This window comes from Acomys russatus, chromosome 27 (genome assembly GCF_903995435.1).
Source record: "Acomys russatus chromosome 27, mAcoRus1.1, whole genome shotgun sequence".
Taxonomy (NCBI): Eukaryota; Metazoa; Chordata; class Mammalia; order Rodentia; family Muridae; genus Acomys; species Acomys russatus.
The window spans coordinates 21,371,076-21,393,018 of record NC_067163.1 but is presented as its reverse complement, the minus strand read 5'-3'; the positions used below and the strand labels follow the sequence as shown (position 1 = coordinate 21,393,018).

Below are 21,943 nucleotides of genomic sequence, written 5' to 3'. Positions count from 1 at the left end.
TAAAACATGTTCAGAAAAGCATGCACCTGTGTCTATTGTTCTCTACAGAATATGGTATAATAACTATTTAAATGGTGTTAACACTGCCAGGCTACTGTGAGAGGACTCTTGACACGATGGGAAGTGTGTGGACAGAGGTGGGGATTGTTGTGTTGAGCAAGTTATACCAAATCCAGAAAGACAAACACCCCATGTTTTCTTTCTATGTGGAATTTAGGTTGAAAGAAAATAGGGACAGGGTTGGGGTGATGGGTCAGTGTATAAAACACTTGCTGCGCACCTACGTATGTGAGCTTGAATCCAGTCTCCAGCACTCATGTACAAACTGGGCACAGTGGCATGCAGCTGTAACGCAGGGGACACAGACTAGGCAGTTTATAAACAGCCAAACTCAGTTTTCCAGTTTTGGATGTTGGGAAGGCCAAGGTCAAGGTGTTGGGATATTCGTATCTGGTGAGAGCTGGTCCTTTTGGTTTGCTGATGGTCACTGTGTTGTGTCTTCACACAGCGAAGAGAGCTCTGGTTTCTTTTCTTACAAAGGCATTGATCCTATCATGTGAATGCTACTCTATTGATCTCATCAAAGCTTAATTAATTTCTGTCCTAGTTTGCTGTTCTCTGTCTGTAATAAAACACTGACCAAATAAGCTTAGGGGTTGAAAAAGAGTTTTTCTGCCTTAGAATTCCTATCACAGTCCATCAGGGAAGTCAGACCAGGAATTCAAGGTAGGAAGCTGGAGGCAGGAAATGAAACAGAGATCATCCGAAGAACACAGCTAGGCCTAGGACCAGCTCCAGGAGACCGGTGTGCCCCAAATGGGCATGTATCTCTTTCTTCCTAGAAGCCACAACCCAAGGAACAGAGCCACAGGTGACTCCACGGACATGTAGTAACAGCAACGCCGGGCCTCCCACCCATTGAGACTCTGGGACTGCTGGTCCCAGCTAGCTGTGTACTTAAGTGGAGGGGCAGGAAAGGTAGGAAGGCAGCCACCTCCATCATGTCGTGGCTATTTTTAGGGAAGGCGAGAAAGATAGTGGTGTTTTGAGCGGACTTTTAGGAAATGACGCATGTGGGTGACTAGAGGGATGCGCTGGAGGAAGGAAAGCCATTTTGGTTTAAATAGGTTTTCTAGGAGCGAACTTTGTAATTAGAAGAAAATGAAGGAGTTAGTGACACGGAAGCGAGGGAGACATCATGGCAGGAAGAAATGCCTGACTAAGGTAGGGGAAGTACGGAAGAGAATAGGTGGCCCGGCGCTGTGTATGCTTTGGAGGAATTTGGATTCAATCTTGAACTCTCCCGGGAGCTAGTGAAGGGTTTTAAGTGGAAGCTATGGGATCACATTTGGATTTTAGATCGGAGGGAGCGGCTGCTCATTTAAGCGATAGGATGCAGGGAAGACCTCGTTCTGAGCGCCTGAAAGGAAGCAATGAGACCCTCTGCCTGGGAAGGATCCTTGGTAAGTTGTTTTCAACAGTGTTCCGGGCCCACAGCGTCAAAGACAGCGGCTGCAGATTCCACTTCCTACTGAAAAATACATAGGCTGGTGGCTGAATATTTTTACCCTTTTAAAAGGGAGCAACGTGAGATCTTCTGAGTGTATTTTAAACAAGTGCCTTGCAATTCTGCAACGGTGGAATTACCACACAGCTGAGCACCATTAGCTGCCATGGTGATCTTTATAAACTTGTGATTTTTACTCTTAATGATGCTTTAATATATTCATACAATGGGCCACCTGTTGGAGGAAGGAAGTGTTAGGGGCACAGATGTTTAAACATAGCCGCTTAGGATAGGTTGAAGCTCTGAAAATTCACGTCAACCAGGTCTCTATCCAGTTGGCATGGGTGATATGCCAAACACGAACATTTCTGGTCAGTAGGAGAAAGATCAGGGTTGTTATATTTGCCTCCTCTTGTTTAAATGCAAGTAAATTCGAACCACACCACCACAGTGTGTATTTGTAGAGAATCGTTTGCAAATACCAGCTTGAAATCTCTCTTCTGGTCTATTAAAACTGCAGCATTCAAATGTTAAAGTAAGCCATTTATATTTTAGGTAAAATACAATATTCTAATATAAAATATATGCATCCCGAGCTTGAAGCATTAAAGATAGGTTTTGTTCAGGCTTACTAGCTGAGTGGGTTATGGTCTACCAGATGTATATTTTGACATAAATTCTGAGTTCAAATGGTATGTTATATGAGGCTACTTTGAAATTTATTTCAAAAACAAAAATATTTTATGCATAAACAAGATGTTAATATATAACTTTTTAAAAATTATAAATTATGTTTATACAGTAAGTATCAACAGTCACCAGAAATCCAAACCCAACCACTAGTCCTGGGACTAAGAAACAGCTAGGTGACTTTCTTCAGGGTATTCATCAGGAAGGGCATGGTGACACATGGGCAGCACATGAAGCAGTGGCCAGTGGCTTCATGAACAGTGCTGTGGGTAACGGGGACGTAAGCTGGGTGGTCTGTGGAGGAGGGAGCCTAGTCACTATTATACTGGAGTCTCAGTTAGTAGGGCTCTCCTCTTCTGCAGCATAATCACTGCCCCTAATATATAACTTATTAAATGAGATCACGTTAAACTGTGCCTATATAATATTTTGATGTTGAAATAATTTTAGGAAAAAAATTTTTTTTTGAGACAGGATCTCATTATGTGGCACTAGCTGGTCTGGAACTTGCTGTGTAAACCAGGTTAGCCTCAAACTCAAAGACCTCTGCCTGTCTCTGCCTTCTGAGTGCTGGGATTAAAGGCATGTGCCATCATACCTAGCAATTTTAAGATATCTTAAGAAAGCTATGGAACTCCATTTAGGTGTGGCACTACTGGGAATGGAGTTTCATTCATTTCAGGCACTAAGTGATCCAACACTGAGCTACATCCCCAGTTCTGAGGTGTCATTTTATTCTTTATTTAAGGGACAAAGGCAATAGGCTATCATGCTTGGGGGGGGGGCAGACAAGATTAATAATCATTACATTGCCTCATCAAACCCTTACATTATACTTTGTGTTTTGAGAACAGACTATTATCAAACTTACTATGTAGCTGTGGCAGGCTTGGACCTCCTGCCCTTTAGCTAAGACTATTAATAGCCAGGAGATCTATACCGATTAGAGACCTACGCCACCACGCTGGGCTTTCTTAGACCATCATTTGAAAATGGTTTGCTAGAACTGAGGAGACTGAGGTTGGTGAGTTGGTGGCCTTTTTCAGAATAAGTGTGCAAGTTACCTGTCCTATTGTTTTCTAATCTACTTACATATATGATTACCCTGATCTAAAAAAGAAGTCAGGAAGGCCTGCAAGAGATGGCAGAATGGAGAAGGAAGTCCTTTGGAAGCATCGAACAGGACAGCTGTTGTGTGTATGGGTGGGAGGCAGGTAATTGCACACTGGGTGGGTGGGTGGGGGATGGGAATCAATATAGGGTTGGCTGCCTTATGCTAGAGGATGCTGAAATGCAAATGTCTGCTTGGGGCTTCAGATTATTGCCTGGGCCCCACAATAATACTGAGCAAAGGGGATGAGAAAACACCACAGACTGATATGTCAGTACATACACAGACCTGATAGAGAGATTGTCAAACACTTGATGAAGGAATTTCTTGGCAGTGGATTCTGATGAGGGCTCTACATTGTTAGAGGAGACTTACATTAGCTTGCTGTGATAAACCACTATGACCAGTGTGACTTACAGGAGAAGGGGTTATAGTTTCGGCGGGCTAACAGCCCATCATTGCAGGGAGTGTAGCAGGTGCTTGCAGGAACAGCTGAGAGCTCACGCCTCAAACTGCAAGCAGGAAGCAGAGAGAGAAAACTGGGAATGCGTATCTTTGAAGCCTGAAAGCCTGGCCAGCCAGGGCATGCTTCCTCCAGCAAGGCCAGTCCTAAATCTACCCACCATCAGCTGGGGACCAAGTATGCAAACATCTGAGTCCATGGGGTAGGTAGGTCATTCTCACTCAAATGACTTCACTCTTTGGCCAGGGTTACCTCTCACCCAAACTGCTGATTTGATATTTAATTCACGTTGGGCCAGCCTCTTATCTTTTGGTACAGGGTGTGCCTTCTAGGCTTTGCTATCTCTACAACCTGACACAGTCTGAGGGGAGTTTCAAGGAACTTTCTGCTTTTTAAAAAAATTTTTTAATTAAAAAAATACTATTGTATTTTATGTGTATGGATATTTTGTTTGCATGTATGTCTGTGCACTGTATGCACGCGGTGCCTGAGGTGACCAAAAGAGAGTGTCAGATACCCTGGGAGTAGAGTTATAGACAGCTGTAAACTGTCATGCAGGTCTTGAGGATGGAACCAGGGTCTTCAGGGAGAGCAGCTGGTGCCTTCAACTACTGAACCATCACTCTAGCCCCAAGCTGTTTTGGTATTGTACTAGGTTATGGAATACTTGTGATTGTCACTGAGCCAGGCATTTACCTCTGCTGTGAGGAACTTGACAAGGATGTATGGTCACTGCTGAACTTCCCTCTCTGTGGAGACCTCAGATGAGGTTCTGCGGCTGCTGCAGCGGCAGAACCACAGTATCCTGTAATGCTGGAAAAACTCTTAGTGTGGGAAGGTATCTGTATTTATTAGAGTGTGATACTTGGCTTATTACCTTTAATGGAAATACAAAGCTGTTTGTAGCATCACCCCTGCCCCCACATACACATACACTGAATAGTGGAGTTGGGCCTTTATAGGTAAGAGATTAGTATTGAGAGGGTTGGGAAGAGGCAGGGAGTGGGTAGCAGATAAAAGAAGGACAGAGTTTTCAAGCAAATGAAAAGAGTTAAGGGGATGGGAGAGAGACAGAGAAAGGGCTACAGCAAAGGTTCATCATATCTACAGGAACAATGAGAGTTTGCCTTGGGAAAGGGCAAGGAGGTGTCAGCCGGTACCTAACCTTGTCTGACTATGAAAGGAGTAACCTTTTTAGGGAGCAAGGGATATGACATAGGAAAGAGTAGGCAAAGCATTGCTCTTTGCAAGCCCAGATAGAATGTCATTTTTATTAAAATAAGAAAGGTCGAAAGAGACAGGTGTTGAAAGTAGGTAGAGTTCTAGTGGAGTCAGTCATGGGGTTCCAAGGAAGAGGTGTTTCTTCCCATAGTGGCTGCTAGAGCCTTTTCAAGTGCCTCCGTGAGACCTGGCTGTGTATCGCTCAGTGAGCTATATGTCTCCTCACCAACCTTGTCATGGCGGCTAACCAGCGGCATTGCTTTTAAGTTTAGTGGAAACACACAGCATTAAATCCATTTTGGCTCTGGGTGAAGGGGCTTTGGATAAATATGAATATGGATAAATGGATGATGAATTTAATGTGACAAAGGACCCATATGATATGGTTATCTCTGTAGAATGCTGGGCATGGGTCAAGGACACCAGTTCTCAGTATAATATGCTGATAGGCGCAGGCATCACAGTTTCTCCTTGTTAGCTATGAAAACTCACTACTTGTTGTCTAGTTTGCTTTCTAACACTGTGATGACCACCGTGACCAAGAGCATATTTTGGCTTACAATTTTATTGTCCACCATGAAGGGAAGTCAGGGCAGGAACCTGGTAGCAGGATCTGAAGCAGAGACCATGGAAGAATGCCGTTAACTAGCTTACCCTCCAGGGTCATGCTCAGCTGTCTTTCTTATACCTGTTAGAACCACCTTCCCGGGGATGGTCCAAAGTGGACTGAGTGCTCTTCTGTCAGTCATCAATCAAGATCGTACTCCACAACCTTGGCTCCAGGTTACTGTGATGGAGAAATATTTTCAGCTGAGGTTCCCGCTTCCTACATGCCCTAATATATATCAAGTTGACAAAAATTAACCAGCACATTTGGAGTTCTTTTTCCAAGAGAAGTTGCTGTAATGCTGAGCCCCCTTATGCCTCTACAATTCTTTGATTATTTCTGCAAACAAGTAAGATATATTAGTTTTTTAAAAAAATTTAATTACTTTACGTCCTGATCCCAGTCCTCTTTCTCCTCTCCTCCCCGTCCCATCTTCATGCTGCCCTCCCTCATTCCTCCTCTCTTTCTCAGAGAAGGGTAATATACTGGGTTTTTTTTTTTTTTTTCAGTTGACTCTGTGTGTTGAATTGTTTCCTGCCCTAGCTCGTTCTTAACTATCCGCCAAAGGCACATGTATCATGACCTTTGACCCCAGGATGGTGGTGTTATTGAGTTGTGTTAGAACATTCAATAGTGGGGGCTTTATGGAGGGACCTTAGGTCATATAGGGAGTGCATTGAAGGATGTAGTAGACCTCCAGCATCTTCTGTGCGAGTGCGAGTTTGTTCAGACATGTTTTTATGTGTGTACGGTATGTATACAATGAATGCATACATACGGCAGGCAGAGGTCAAGGTTGGATGTTTTCCTCCCCAACTAGTTTAAACAATCTTTTTACATTTATTTATTTACTTATGTGTGTTTTCCTGGGTGCCATGGTGAGCACATGGAGGTCAGAGGACACCTGATAGGAGTTGATTTTCTCCTTCTACTATGCGAGGCAATGAGGCTTGTCAGATTTTACCCACTCAATCAGCTTGCTGGCCTTTCACCTTATTCTTTTGAGATAAAGTCTCTCACCAAATCTGGAACTCACCAATTGAGCAGGTTTCCTGGACATTGAACCCTAGAGTTCCTCCTGTCTCTGCCTCCCAAATGCTGTGTTGGAGATGTACATGGTATGCTTACCTTTTTATGAGGGCATGGAGATCCCAAGTCATCTTCTTTAGCATTTGCTAAGTTCTCTCTCCACCCCACAGCACCTCTTTCTTCCTCTGTTTTTTTTTTTTTTTTTTTTTTTTTAAATGCCTGGACCACATGCTCTCAAAATGACAAAACCATCTCTCTGCAGGCCTAACTGATTATGGACTGACACCTCAAAGCTGTGAGCTGAAACCAATGCTTCTCTCTTTGCAAGTTGGTTTTTGTTACACTTTGGATCTGGAATGTTATCAGAGGCTGATGGTCCCCACTGTAGCAGTGTTGAGAAGTGAAACCTTTGGAAGGTGATTGCATCACGGGAGGTTTAACTTTAGCAAGGGATCCATCTTCTAATGAATTCATGCTCTGATGGCATCGTTGGGAGGTGACAGAAGCTCCTGGAGTCCAGTGGGAGAAGAACATCACTGGAGTCATAGCCTGGAAGGGCATATCTTGTCTTCGATTACTGACTTGTTCCCTTTATTTGCTTCCTGGATGCCATGAAGTGAGCAGCCTCTTCTGCCGCATGCTTCTACCACTGTGGCATTCCGCCTCAACTCAAGTGCAAAGCAATAGAACCAGGAGCTTTTGATCCAAACCTCTAAAACTGTGAGCCCAATAATAGGTCTTTTCTCCTTATCTTATTTGTATCAGGCATTTTGTCACAGTGAAGAAAAACTAGTACATTTATTTTTGGTATTTGTCATCATGACAAGCAAACTAAAATGCCCCTATGTCCGTCTCACAATGTGACCTTATCTGGAGACAGTGTCATCGCCAATGCAATTAGATGTAGTCATCCTACAATAGGGCCCTAACGTCATATTATTGGGAGTTGTGCATAAAGATAATGTTTGAGACATAGATATGTAGACAAGAAGAGTGCCATGAGAATGTGATGGGGCCACCCACAAGCCCAGAAGTGATGCCCAGAGGACACCTTCCCCTAGGCCTTCCGAGGGGCCAGCCTATTTATCTTCTTAGCCGTCTAGCCTCTGGGTCTATGAGATAGTTCTTCTGTGGTTGAAGCTGTCCTGTATGTGATACTTTGTCATGGCAGTTCTGGCAAAATTAAAAGTGACCATTCTAAGTATAGATGATGTATACATTGTAAAGATATTTAAAAGTCCAGAGTTTGTAAAAGCCTCTTTCTTCTTTGTCAGGGACTGTTGGCTTTAGAATGTTTGTTTTTTGAGATAGGATTTCTGTGTGTAGCCTTGGCTGTCCCAGACTGGCTTTGTAGACCAGGCTGGCCTTGAACTCATAGCAATCCTCCTGTGTCTGCCCCCTGAGTGCTGGGGTTAAAGGTGTGTGCCACCATGCCTGGTGCAGAATGTTTCTTGACTTTTGCTTTTTAATTTATTTCTTCATCCCAAACAACCTAGCATGTCTCATTTGGAATTATTCAGAATCATCATATTGCACGTTGCATAATGAAATGTGTTATTTGTCAAATCATTTTTTTCTCTTATCCTGGATCACTAGCTCTGAATCTGGCCCCTGTGACTTGGGTTGGACAGTAGAACATAGGTTAATATAACAAACATGTGACACACGAAAGCTTTGAATGTCATGGCTGAAGTGCAGTCACCTTGCTCTGCCCTACTGATGCAAGCAGATGGCATGCTTCATCTTTGAGCACCTTTGTCAACTTGGGTCCCTACATAAGACTTGTGAAGCCCAGCCTAGTATGGGTTAAAAAATAGTAGTGGTTCATTTATTATTACAAAAATTGTTTATGCTGGAATGTCAGATTCTGTGGTGGGCATTTTCATGTGTTGTGTCACATGAGTGGGGCCAGCGCACTTGTATCTATACAGAGGAAATGAAATGAGAGAGCTTAAATAAAGTTTGATATTCCTTGCGCTAGAAGTAGCAGAGCTGGGAAATGAAGGCAGGTTATATTGACTCCAAAAGCAGTGTTCTTCCACCATCACAATGTCACCTGTCACCAGTCATTTCTGTTCTTCTGTCATAGCTGAATAATCAACACTGTGCTCCATTATGCTTCTCCTGTTTTGTCAAATGTGGGTCCTCTGATGCCATGCTCGTGTCCAGAGCTGGAGAGACGTTCCCATGGCGGTGGGTACAGCCTCCTCACGGTGTCTTTCCGCTGGCTCTCAGTCAATCTTTCTTCTTCTTATAGTTCTTTCAGACCCCCCTTTCTCCTCACCTCTTCCGCCTGCCATCTTCAGTCTAGCCAGAGGTCAGGTGTTTTACCTTAGAGCAATTCTTGCACCATAATAGATATGAAGATCACCAAGAGGACAGTTCTGTTAAACACAGTGCTTGTCTTTACTAAACTCAGTGGATCCGAGAAGGTGCCGTGGACCAACTTGTGAGTTCTGTGGCAATGAAGATGATGCTCTTCCAGGACCAGCACTTGGAGGTCCTGATCCAGGAAGAAAAGCAACTATGAAAAGGCAATGCCCATCATTGACACCTTTCTTCCTGTAAGAATAAGACACATAAACTGGGTGCGGTGGTACACACCTGTAGTACAAACACTCTGGGAGGCAGAGGCAGAGGCAGGCAGATCTCTGTGGCTAGCCTGGTCTACAAAGTGATTCTAGCATAGCCTGGGCTACACAGAGAAACCCTGTCTCAAAAAACAAACAACAAACAAAACAGAGTAAGAAGCTTAATTGCTATTACTTTTCACCTGGGTGTCAATTCCTAGCGTGAGTGTCTTCCTAGTTATAAAGCATGCAGGCTACTTCTACCTTCCTACTGGAATACTGTCATGCACAATGTCTGTCCTCAGGTTGCCTCATGGTTTATGATAGCTACCATTGCCACCGTTTGGATTCCAGGCAGCAGGATGGAGGACATGAGGCAGGTCACTTGGTGCTGCCTGGGATATGAACATATTGGAAGATGTCTTTATTCTATTACCAAGGAGGAAGGTGGGAGGATGAACAGCGCATTACCAATACTCTGCCACCGCTGCAACCACCGCTTCTCCCAGCCCTGGTCCCTACGTCAGATGCCTGGGGTCATCTTTGTCCTATATTCTTGCTCTTCATATCTTTCTCTCCTCCATTCACGTTTTCCTCATTGAACGTATGAAAAGGATATTTAAACATTCACTGAGATTTTAAAATGTGTTGTGGTACTAGATACTTTTCATGTATTTTCTCATTTTGGACTCACTACAACTCTTGATGGGTACTGCTTTGTTTTTCTGATTGTCAAGGTCCTGGGCATTAAGCTCAGAACCTTGTGTGTGCTGGGCAAGCACTATACCACTGAACTATATACCCTATCCCAAAGGTACTGTTAGTAAAACCACATGCCAAATTATAAAATCAAATCTTAGGAGTTTGAGAAAGTATCTCAGAGCTCAGCAAGGGGACAGAGTACTATGGCTTGAATAGGACAGTTCGCTTGTTAGCTGGTAGGCTTTTGTGAAGTGTTTGGATCCTGAGGGCTCTGACCTAATCCGTGGGTTCATCCTTGGGTGGAGTCATAACATAATGACATTATGCAAAGGTGTTCCAATGGAGGTGGCAGGTCCTAGTTGGAGAAAGTGGGTGACTGGGAGGGTGTCCTTGAAGGCTGTGTCTTGTCCTGGCTCTTTCCCTCACTTATATTCTGCTTCTTGTCTGCTGGGACATGAGCCTCCTCTGCCAAGGTGGATAGAACCCCTGAAATCTGTGATCCAAAATCAGGCCTTCCCCAGCTCATGCTTTACAGCAGGTGTTTTAATGACAGTGATGCAACACGACATGCGCCTCACGTCACCTTCATATAGGAAGACACTGTAGGATGGACAGGGAGAGGTTAGAGGATTCTATCCCCAAACTGCTCGCTTTCAAGCATGGCTTCATTGAGGCCAACCCTTACGTGCGGGATCACTAAGTGATCTTTCTCAATTGCAAATCTGATCTTGCTTTTTCTTTGATTCATAGCTTCAATGATATTCTGTGTCTTCCAAAATACATCTGAAGACTCAGACTGCTCTGTACCCGGAGCCCTTGAGCCCTTGATGGTTTCCTAGAAACAAGCCCAAGCTAAATTTCCCACCGTGCAGTGCGCTGTTTCCAGCTTGCCGCGCTCAGCATTCCCTCTGCCTGGCACACGTTCTCTGCTTCCTCGCCCACTTCATCTGGGCTCAGTTCCTACTTTCCTTCTTCCAAGAAATTCTTCCCAACCTCTTCACTCAGTTTGGATAATTTCTTCCCCTCGGTGCTCCACTGGCAACCTGTACGGACTTCTAAACTACATGGCAGTAAGCACGCTACCTCATGCTCTGCGTTTCTTTGCCTATTCTCCTCAGCCACCTCAAGTCCCTGAGTGAGTGGGCCAAGTCTTACTCGTCTTTGCAAGTGTCTAAGACAGAACCGAGTGCCTGGCTCTTAGACTGTATCTTGAGCTAGTGACATATGTCCAGAATCAAGTGAATTCTGGTAGGCCTCAATTTTGTTATGATTAAATCACGTTTGCAAGAATGTTTCTAAATTTTTTAAGAAATGTAGGGGTTGAGCATTAAGTCAGGTCTTTATTGTAAAATCAACAATCGTATATGTCTCCGGTGTACTTGTGAGGGAAACGCAATGGTTTACTTTTACATGGGCTGTAAGGATAAACTAGGATAAAGTGGAGCATGCGCGTTTTAACGCTTTTTACCGTGAAAACCGACCACCAGCCCAACCCTCAATCCTTCCTCTCTACCGCCTCTTTCTTCTCTGTTTTATTTCTTTTCTTCATTCTTTTCCACCTAAGACGGGTACCATAGTGACGGAATGGAGAATTCCACATACAAAGATGGGAGCTGGAATCTTTGTCTTGTTGCTGGTGGTAGTTCTTTAAATTGCACACGTTGTTTTCATTTGATCCTTGAGTGACATTTCTTTGGTTCAACCTCAGCCTTTCACATAGTGCTGGATACAGAGTTTACATTCAAGAAGTATCCGCAGGCCCCTGTGGTTTCTTTTTTTTTTTTTTTCTTTTTCTTTTTCAAAGGTCCTGGAGAAAGAAAAAAGCTCTGGGATGGACAGGACAGACAAGTTCCAGGGTGAGACTGCAGCTGCTGACATGGACAGTCCGCACTAGCTTCAGCCATCTGCTTGGCTAGCCCTTGACTGGTTGGACACAGGAGGGAATGAAAACCAATCACAAAAGATGACTTTTAGTGACAATTTGCTGGACCCTGAGACCTCAGGAAGAGGAGCAGATTCACCAAGCTTTTATGTTAGATTCACATCAAACTCCTAAATGTCAATAAGAAAGAAATTGAGCCTGCTTTTGTTGTAAGGCTAATGAAGCCGTTGCTGGTTGCACTAAATTTCCCTCTTTGATTTCCCTCTTTGCCCCTTCTGTTTCCTTTTATTTGGTGTCCCTCTTGGCAGTAGCTCTTTTCACTAATTTCAAACAAAGGAGAGAAGAGGGGAGAGAAAGTGAGAGAGTTTATAAACCAAGAAAAACTTTAAAATTAGTTGTTAACCTTTCTCTTTAGTGATCTACTTTGATCCTTGCACATTCAAGTCCAAGGAACCATTACAAATTGATTGGCATTGGAGGATGAAGGTATGGGGAGCATACGGGATGCCCTCATCCTGTAGGTTCATGTCAGGAAGGCGGATTCCTTCCTTCTTTCTGTACATTTCGACTCAGTGTGAAGTATGTTTGAATGGGTGATTGGTAAGGTTTCTAGTTTGTGTGCTCTCCCTCTCCCTCCCTCCCTCCCTCTCTCTCTCTCTCTCCCTCTCTCTCTCTCCTCACATACTATACATGCTTTCTACCACTGAGCCACATCTGTAGGTCATACAATTTAGTTCTAAGAGGATTGTATTGCAGATAACATCAAACCCATTTAGAAACAAAAAGTTAAGTACATATAAGAGAAATAGAAAAATCCCAAGGAGCTGGCTTTAGGGTCAGACATTAGGAATCTGTTTCTATCTATCTTGATGCTTTATAGCCAGCTGTGCCCTTAAGCTGCCCGTGTGATCTGCCACAGATGCAGGATGACGGCTTCCTGTATCTAAATTCAAGAGAAACAAAACCAAATGACAACAGCATTTGTTTCTGGATTTCCTGCCTAAATCTTAGACTCAACTAGAACTGGAACAATGGGACGTTATTGAACTAGTCAGGGGCCTAGCATTCCATCATCCAATGAGTCAGTGGGAACATAGGCTAGTTCTAGTCAATTGACCAACTTCAGTAGTAATCAGTCAGTCAATCAAGCAATCAACCAATCAATCAATCTTTCTCTCTTTTTTCCCCTCCCTTTCCCTCTCTCCTTCTGTTTGGCTCCTGCCCCTGCTTCATATCTCCCATTAATGGAAGAATTTACCTAGCTTTGTATGTTTTTTTTTTTTCTTATTGTGTCTTATTTTAGGATCTAGGTAATGCTGCTTTTAGTTTTTTAGTTTGGTTGATATAATTTTTCTCTAAATGTTTGGTGAAATTTAACAATGATATCATCTGTCTTAGGCTTTTCCATTGTAAGTTCCTGATTCAACTTCTACATGAGTTCTAGGTTTATTTAGACGTCCTGTCTCTTCATGAGTAAGTGTTGGCAGGCCACATGCATCTAGAACTTTATCCTTCTAGTTCATCAAGTCTCTTGGCATTGACACTTCACTTTTACTTTAGACTATAATGCCTCACACCACTTTTTGGTTCCTTCAAAAAACAGAGAGAATACATTTCTTCTTTTCTTTAAAATATTTATTTTTGGCTCACTAATTAGAAGAAAAAAATCTGGATCACTTCTAGCATCATAATCAGAGTGTGTTTCAAGTAAGGACCTGGCTAAAAATTAAAGCCACGTCCACAAATGACTTGTAGCAGGATGTTTTATGATTTTAGAATCAAGAGGACAAACTGGGATTTATTTTCAGTAAAGATTATCATGGACAGTTTGGAGATTGACAGAAAATTGGGAAATGATACTTACATTTTATATCTAAAATCTACAATGGAATATTTTCAATAATATGCAAATTTACAAATGGACACCAGAAATGCCAATAAATGAAATGGGCAAAGATAGAAAAAGGCAGTTTGTAGGGTATGAGATTTTTGAAGGCCAGCAAGTAGAGAAACAGACATTAGTGTCAGAGACACATGGTTTAGAAATAACCACTACAGGGCTGGAGAGATGGATGGCTCAGTGGTTAGAGTACCAGTGCTCTTCTAGAAGACATGGATTTGATCTCCAGCTCCCACACTGTGGCTCACAACTGTCTGAAACTGCAATCCCTGAGGAACTGATACCTTCTTCTGGAATCTTTGGGCCTCAGATACACATGTGGTACTCAAACATACACGCAGACAAAACACCCATACATGTAAAATAAATAATTAGAATAACCATTATGCCAGCCTGGCCTACAGAGTGAGTCTAGGACACCCAAGGCTACACAGAGAAACCTTGTCTCAAAAAACCAAACCAACCAACCAACCAACCAACCAACCCAACCAACCAAACAAACAAAAAAACTACTCTTCTACTGTTAGAAGAGAAAAAAAGTAGAAGCTGCAAGTTAAGTGTTGATGGAGTCAAATGCCAGCTCATATAGACAGGAGTTCTTGTTTAGCAGTGCACTCAAGAAGTGGTAGTTGTACATTAAATCACATGTTTACTCTGGGACCTAGTAAGCCTCTTTGCGGGTACATGTATGGCCAAGTTTCAAGTCCATAAAAGGAAAAGTATAAAGACGTTTAGGCTGTATTGTTTGGGGAGATGAAATATTAATCAAAATTCAATCAGAAAATAGAAACCAAATACAAATTTGAGTAGAAAAGATGAATATAAAGATTGTTAGTTATAACAGGACATTAAAGAAATGTACTCTTGGTAACTGGAAATTGAGGACTCAGAAGAATATGGGCACAGCAGGTATAGGAACTTGTCATCACACGAGTTCTTGGCTAGAGAAGCCACAGGTGAGCCCTCCCACTCCTGGGTCCCATGTCCTAGCCATTTTGGAGAGGGGACTCTATGGCAGACAAGCGCACATGAATCATGTCAGGGTACCATGCCAAAAAGCCATGCCCTGGATTGATAGGGAAAGATGTCCATGGGGATGTGTCTCCACGGACACTCTGTCACAGGACTGCATGAAGGACAAATGCTAGAGACAACTTGTGGGCAGTCCCAGCTGTTGTGCCCCTCAGGAAGCAGGAACTAGGGAAGCCACGTGGAACACTGTTGCAAAGCCCCCAATTGCAACAGAGTAGTCCCAGGAGAAGTTGCGGTCATCGGTTACTATTGGGTGCTGTGGTATAGCTGGCTGTTCTGAAGCTTGATGAGGTACCAAACCAGAGCTGAGGAAAAGAGATGTCTTTGCCCTCAAATGTTTTCCCACTTTACTCCGGAGTTTAGCATTGTATCAACTGGTAAAACAAAAATATTTAAAAGGGCCCAGATTTATTTTTATACAGCAGGCAGTGCAGGGTAAATTTGGAGCGGAAAGACAATAAACTGATAACTAGAACAGCTGGGGAGTTGAAGATAATTTGAGTGTGCATTTTAATAAAACCAGGCGGGCTAAATGTCAAGGACGTACAAGTAGTCAGACGCAAAGGCTACACAGATATGATGCATTTAAGGCAGTATGTGCAGGTGTGGATAGGATTTTAAATTATGTGTTGGGTGAAGAATAGGATCACAATGGACACTTGGTCCTGGCACTGTTTTGCAAACACATGTGCACCCATTCCATGCTTTAACTTTTGAACACAAGGATATCCTTGTCTTTGATTGACAAGTTTTGAGTGATAGGGGATGCCAGCTAGCTAATCCAAAGTCTGTAAGGTCACAGAAACTGACCTTGTTGCCACAAGGTTGTTGGCTAAAGCAAGTGTCTGTGATAAAAATGACTCTACCGAACAACTTAGTTTACTATAGAAATGTTTTAATAAATGTCACATCCTACAACAGACACTATCAAATTAGAACTCGATCCTTGGGTCTATTAAAATAAATCTTTCAATATTACAGGAAAGTGCTTTGTCAGTCCTGGTGATCATTTTTAGACAGAAACACAGCTTTATACTGACAGGACACAGAATAAGTGCACATTTCACTTAAGTGTTATGGCGAGTTGCGCGTGAAGGTTCACTAAACGCCCCAGGAACCTGGACAGGATGGATTGTCTAGGGGAACACTTTGTCTTCTCAAGTTCTCCAGCAGCAGCTTTCCCTCCTCTTCCAGGGCTTTCATTCAATTGCTAATTAGCATTTGTAGCCTCTGGTTCAACTGTGCTTTCCAGTCAAGGCTGACAGTGAAAAACTCTTCTGAAGGAACAGGAGTGTCCCTGAGATGTGACTTCTCAGGAGGGATGATGACTCAGGACTGTGACTTGTGACCCTGGAATTCTACAGTCTGTCTGGATGGGGGACTGATTTGCATATAGACTTTTCCCTCTGTATTCCTACACCACATGAAAATACATATAAACAATGCGTGGCACAACTTACTGGCATGTACCAGTAAGTGATGCTAGTGCTTACCCCCATATCCACACTTTGGACTGAACATGTGTGGTGGTTTGACTAGGAATGGCCCCCCATAGACTCCTGTGTTTGAATGCTTAGCCCATGTGAGTGGCACTATTAGGAGGTGTGGCCTTGTTGGAGGAAGTGTGGCTTTGTTGGAGGAAGTGTGGCCTTGTTGGAGGAAGTGTGTTACTATGGCGTTGGGCTTTGAGGTCTCCTATGCTCAAGCTATGCCCAGTGTGGTACCCAGTCTTCTCCTGTTGCCTTTGGATCAAGATGTAGACCTCTTGGCTCCTCCAGCACCATGTCTGCCTGCATGCCGCCATGCTTCCTCCCATGATGATAATGGACTGAACCTCTGAAACTGTAAGCCAGCCCCAGTTAAACATTTTCCTTTGTAAGAGTTGCAGTGGTCTCTTCATAGCAATGGAAATAAAGACTATGACAGCATGTTTTGTGTTCATAAAGCTGTTCTAAATATGCTTGCTTCACTTTTGGGGGGGTGTTGGTGTTTTTGAGGTGTGATGGGTGAGGGGGGTCTTAGTATGAAGTCTAGGTGTTATTGGTGTTATTGGGTTCTTAGTCTCATTACTAAAAAAGTTAAAAAATGGACTTGGATAGAATCTTGGGGATAATTTTACTAGTTTGTGAGAAGACCAATAAGGAAGAGAAACAGAGAATCCTAAGAGCATTCGGTGGCAGTGGGGGAGATGGCTAAAAATGTTAAAGCAGCACGCCTAATCTCCTTGGCACCCTCAGCGAGATTAAAAAAGGGGGGAGGGTGGGAGGACAGGGCAAACAGTTCTTGCTGAGCCATGTATCTGAGTTGAGAGGGCACTTGATTCAGGCTCCTGTGTCTCAGACAAAGGATTGTACCAGGAATGCATGGTTAGAAATAGAAACAGATTGCTTATTAATATAGGAAAACACTCCTAAACACCAGGGCAGGCTAGCGAGCTAAGGAAGAATTCCCCAAGCATCCATGAGATACATAGTCCATTCATTAAAGGCCGTGCGCATACTGAGCCTTATCCAAACTTCCCCCTTTGTGTTTGTATGCTCTGTTCTTTAGTGAAACCTAGGTGAGGAAGGGCTACTAGTCTTCCTCTGAAACCTGTCTTCTTTCATATGCTAACATTAATGCTTGAGTCTCCGGTGTCTGTTCTGTCACACAGGCTGGCCTCAAGCCCAGAGTCATCTTCATCCTGCCTGAGCATCCAAGTACTGGCATCACAGACGTGTGCCACCTTGCATGACTGTCTTGACTGTTCCTGTACACAAAGGATATACATGCTCAGAGCACACAGTTTTATTTATTTACCACACCATAAGCTCTTTATGAATTGCATCCTTATATATTCCAAGTTGGTGAGCAAACAGGTATCCATTGCCAGGGGAAGATGCTAAATGCTACTACATTGGTAATGTGTCTGTATGCTTAGGGACACAGATTCTGAATGGCTTGTATGGTTTTGATAAGAGGTACCATTTTTGGATCTCTGATGGAGGTGCAGAGAAATCTCATCTAAGAACGGACCCTGTTACCTGGTTTTCGACTACGCTTGAGATTGCTTTTCCTGTATGAGTTGCTTTAACTGGATTGAATGCCTTTCAAACAGGCCCACGATGATATATAGGGCCAGTTTCCCCTCAACAAGGAACCTCTGGGGAGAGGTTATACAACATTAACCCAGGATGATGAAAGGGCTTGCCTGTTGTGTCATGCCATGAATAATCTAGGTTTGCCCTAAAGTCCCCTCCTCTCGTTACCTGAGCTACCGTGTGTGAGGTGACTACAGACCCAGAGAAAGAACCCAGGGTCTGTCACTGCTTCTGTTTTCTTGGTGTCTGGACGGGCTTAGGTTTTGCATTTATAGGAGGGGAATTTTTCTGTCCCTGTGAGTGGCTTTGCATAGAGGTGTGTGTGTGTGTGTGTGTGTGTGTGTGTGTGTGTGTGTGTGTGTAAGGTTACCCTATCTTCAAGAAGAGCAGAGAACTACCGTCTGCATAATTTAAGGGCTGACTCTGAAGGTGTTCTCTTGTCTGACCATTTAATGAGTTTCCCTACTGGCTTTGTTAATAGTCAAGATACTTCCAATTCTATGAGTTATTCATGCTTGTAATTGAGTTATGGCTGACAGAGGCCTCTGTCAACAAGAAAGTTTTTGAAAATAGTTCCTATATTAGACAATAAGTCATGTAACATGGTGCTCAGTCCATATGATTTGCCATAAACAATTTGCTGCTATTTAAGGGAAGAAAGTTAGTGTAGGAGGATTTGGGCAGGCAGTGGGGTGGTAGTCAAGGAGAAGCCAGGAATGTCCTGAGTCTGGAAGGTCCTAGGTCTTCGGTCTGCCTCAGTAAGTATCTCAAAAGGACAGTCAGGACAATTAAGACTTGCAAAAAGGTTTGGACAGGGAAAGCAAGAGAAAGGGGAAACGGAAGGGTGATCGGAATGCTCATTATCAGCATAGTTTATAAGATAAATTTCCTGAGATTCAGCTGTCTTAAAAAACAAACAAAGACAACAATAACACTGTTAATTGTGTTTCATTCTGGGTACAAGAGGATCTGGATTTATACCTTCTTCTTCTCCTTCTTCTCCTTTTTTTTCTTTTTTTTCTTCTTCTTCTTCTTCTTCTTCTTCTTCTTCTTCTTCTTCTTCTTCTTCTTCTTCTTCTTCTTCTTCTTCTTCTTCTTCTTCTTCTTTTTCTTTTCTTTTGGTTTTTTGAGACAGGGTTTCTCTGTGTAGCCTTCTCTGTCCTAGACTTGCTTTGTAGACCAGGCTGGCCTGCCTCTGCCTCCTGAGTACTAGGATTAAAGGCGTGTGCCACACATTCTTAATGGAGTACTCTTTTGTGTCTACTTTAAAAAAAATAATCTCCTGCCAGGCGGTGGTGATGCACACCTTTAATCCCAGCATTTGGGAGGTAGAGGCAGGTGGACCCTTGTAAGTTCAAGGCCAGCCTGGTCTACAAAAGCAAGTCAAGGATAGCCAGGACTGTTACACAGAGAAACCCTGTCTCAAAACACAAACAAACAAATCTCCTTATCAGTATGTTCTCTCTCTCTCTCTCTCTCTCTCTCTCTCTCTCTCTCTCTCTCTCTCTCTCTCTCTCTGTCTCTCTCCCTCTCTGTGTTTATATGTGTGTGTGTGTGTGTGTGTGTGTGTGTGTGTGTGTGTATGTGTGTGTGTGTATTGGAGAGAGGATAGGTGATACACACACAGAAGACAAAAGAATTTGTTACTTATTATCTCATGCCAATGGACAGGCTGCCTTATAAAACCAGACACTGCAAGTAGCAAGTGGCCATTAAGTAATTCATTTTAAATAAATGAAATGACAGGAACCCGCAAGCCGTGTTGCTCATATGATGGTTAATCCTGACTGCCAACTTGACAGGACTTGGTACCATCTAGGAGACAGTCCTCTGTGAATGTCTGGAGGGGTGTTTCTGAGTTTCATCTGCCCTGGGAAGCCCTACCCTGAATATAGGTGTCCCATTCCATTGCCAGGGCCACACACTGAATGACAAGAAACAATGAAAGAGAAAATGAAGAACACGCATGCAGGACCAGAATTCTTGTCTATTTCCTGATTGGGTCACTATGACAACCGCCTTACCCTTCCATCACTAAGTTCTTCCATCATGATGGACTGTATCAGTGTCCTGGATCATTTTATGTCAACTTGACAGTAGCTAGAGTCATCAGAGAGGAGGGAGCCTCAATTGTGAAAATGTCTCCATAAAATTAGACTGTAAGGGGCTGGAGAGATGGCTCAGAGGTTAAGAGCACTTTCTGCTCTTCCAAAGGTCCTGAGTTCAATTCCCAGCAACCACATGGCAGCTTACAACCACCTGTAATGAGATCTGGTGCTTTCTTGTGATGGCCAGGCACATGTGTGGGCAGAATACTGTATAAATAATAAGATAAATCTTAAAAAAGAAAAAATTAGGCTGTAAGCTGGGCTCAGTGGCAAACGCCTTTTAATCTCAGCACTCTGGGAGGGAGAAGCAGGAAGATCTCTGTGAGTTCGAGGCCAGCCTGGTCTACAAAGTGAGTCCAGGACAGCCAAGGCTACACAGAGAAACCCTGTCTCATGGGGGGAAGGGGAGGGGATTAGGTTGTAGGAAAGCCTGTAGGGCATTTTCTTAATTAATGACTGATGTGGGAAGGCTCAGCTCATTATAGGTGGATCTACCCCTGGGCTGGTGGTCCTGGGTTCTGTAAGAAACAAGGCTGGGCACTGCGGGCCTTTCTCTTTCTCTTCCGGTCCCAGGTGCTGCGGGAGGTGCGGGTTACCATGCAGACACAGCCAAGTCCAAGAACCACACCACGCGCAACCAGTCCCGCAAATAGCACAGAAATGGCATCAAGAAACCCCGGATACAAAGATACGAATCTCCTAAGGGGGTTAATCCCAAGCTCCTGAGGAACATGCGCTTTGGCGAGAAGCACAAGAAAGGCCTGAAGAAGATGCAGGCAAACAACGCAAAGGCAGTGAGTGCCGCACAGAGGCCATTAAGGCCCCTGTGAAGCCTAAGGCCGTTAAGCCCAAGATGCCAAGGGGCCTCAGCTGCAAACTCCAACGGCTTGTTTTCATCGCTCATCCCAAGCTTGGGAAGAAGATTCGAAGCTACATGGCCAAGGGCAATAGGCTCTGCCAACCAAAGCCCAAGGTTCAAGCCAAGGCAGAGGCCGCAGCTCCAGCCAAGACCCAGGCTTCAGCCCCAGCTCAGGCTCCCAAAGGTGCCCAGGCCCCTGTGAAGGCCCCAAGGAAAGGCTTCTGCCTATGTGAAGACAGATGGACTGGTGTGACACACCTATCTATACACTATTTACAGGTGACCAGTGTCCTATGCTGTTTTTACAAATAAACTCAAGAGAAAAAGAAAGAAAGAAAGCTGAGCAAGCCTAAGAAGCAAGCCTGTAGCAGCACCCCTCCATGGCCTCTGCACCAGCTCCAGCCTCCAGGTTCCGGCCCTGCTTGAGGTCCTGCCCTGACTTCCTTCAGTGATGGACAATGACATGGAAACGTAAGCCAAATAAACCCTTTTCTCTCCAAGTTGCCTGTGGCCACGGTGTTTCATCCCAGCACATGGAACCCCAACTAAGACAGATCTTGGTATAAGCATAGTGGCGTTTGACTGTGACAGACCTGACCGCGTTTTGGGGAGGATTGTGGGATGACTTTGGAACCTTGGGTGAGAAAAGCCATTGAGTGTTGAGAGCTCACTGGGTGGTTTCGTCAGAGCTTTGAAGATAAGAGAGTTGCGAGCAGTGCAGATGACGGAGGCCTGGCTTGTGACGTTTCTGAGGGAAGTTTCAAGACTCCATGGGGGCCATGTGCTATTTTTGGGTTAAGATTCTATCATTCCGTTCAGCTGGGGACCAAGAGTCAGCTGTGGTTAGCAAGAGTCCAGCGCCAGAGAAGTGAAACCTTTGCTTGACTGGGACAAATGATGCTGGTCAGCTGGAGCTGAGAAATCAGCTGTAATTAAGAAGAGACCAGCATCACTGAAGCGGTATCTCCTGGGAAGTCTTTGCTAAGAGTCAGCAGGTAGGAGCTTTGTTCCAGAGGTGGCCAAGGCTGTACCTCACCCAGGCAACTGGCCTTGGTAACGCGTGTAAGAGTCACTCAGGAGGTATGGTGGTACTGGTTTTGAATGCGGGAAGGTGTCATAGAGAGCAGATTGGCCTGTGCATCAGCTCCTGTGTGTAGGTTCCTGTCTGCATCCCTGTCCGAG

At 43.9% G+C, this 21,943-nt stretch overlaps 1 pseudogene; it reads left to right on the top strand.

Moving 5' to 3' along the window:
• LOC127209831 (60S ribosomal protein L29-like) overlaps positions 1–21,633 on the top strand; it is a 54,591-nt pseudogene extending 32,958 nt beyond the window's left edge.
• The last annotated feature ends 310 nt before the right edge of the window (positions 21,634–21,943 follow it).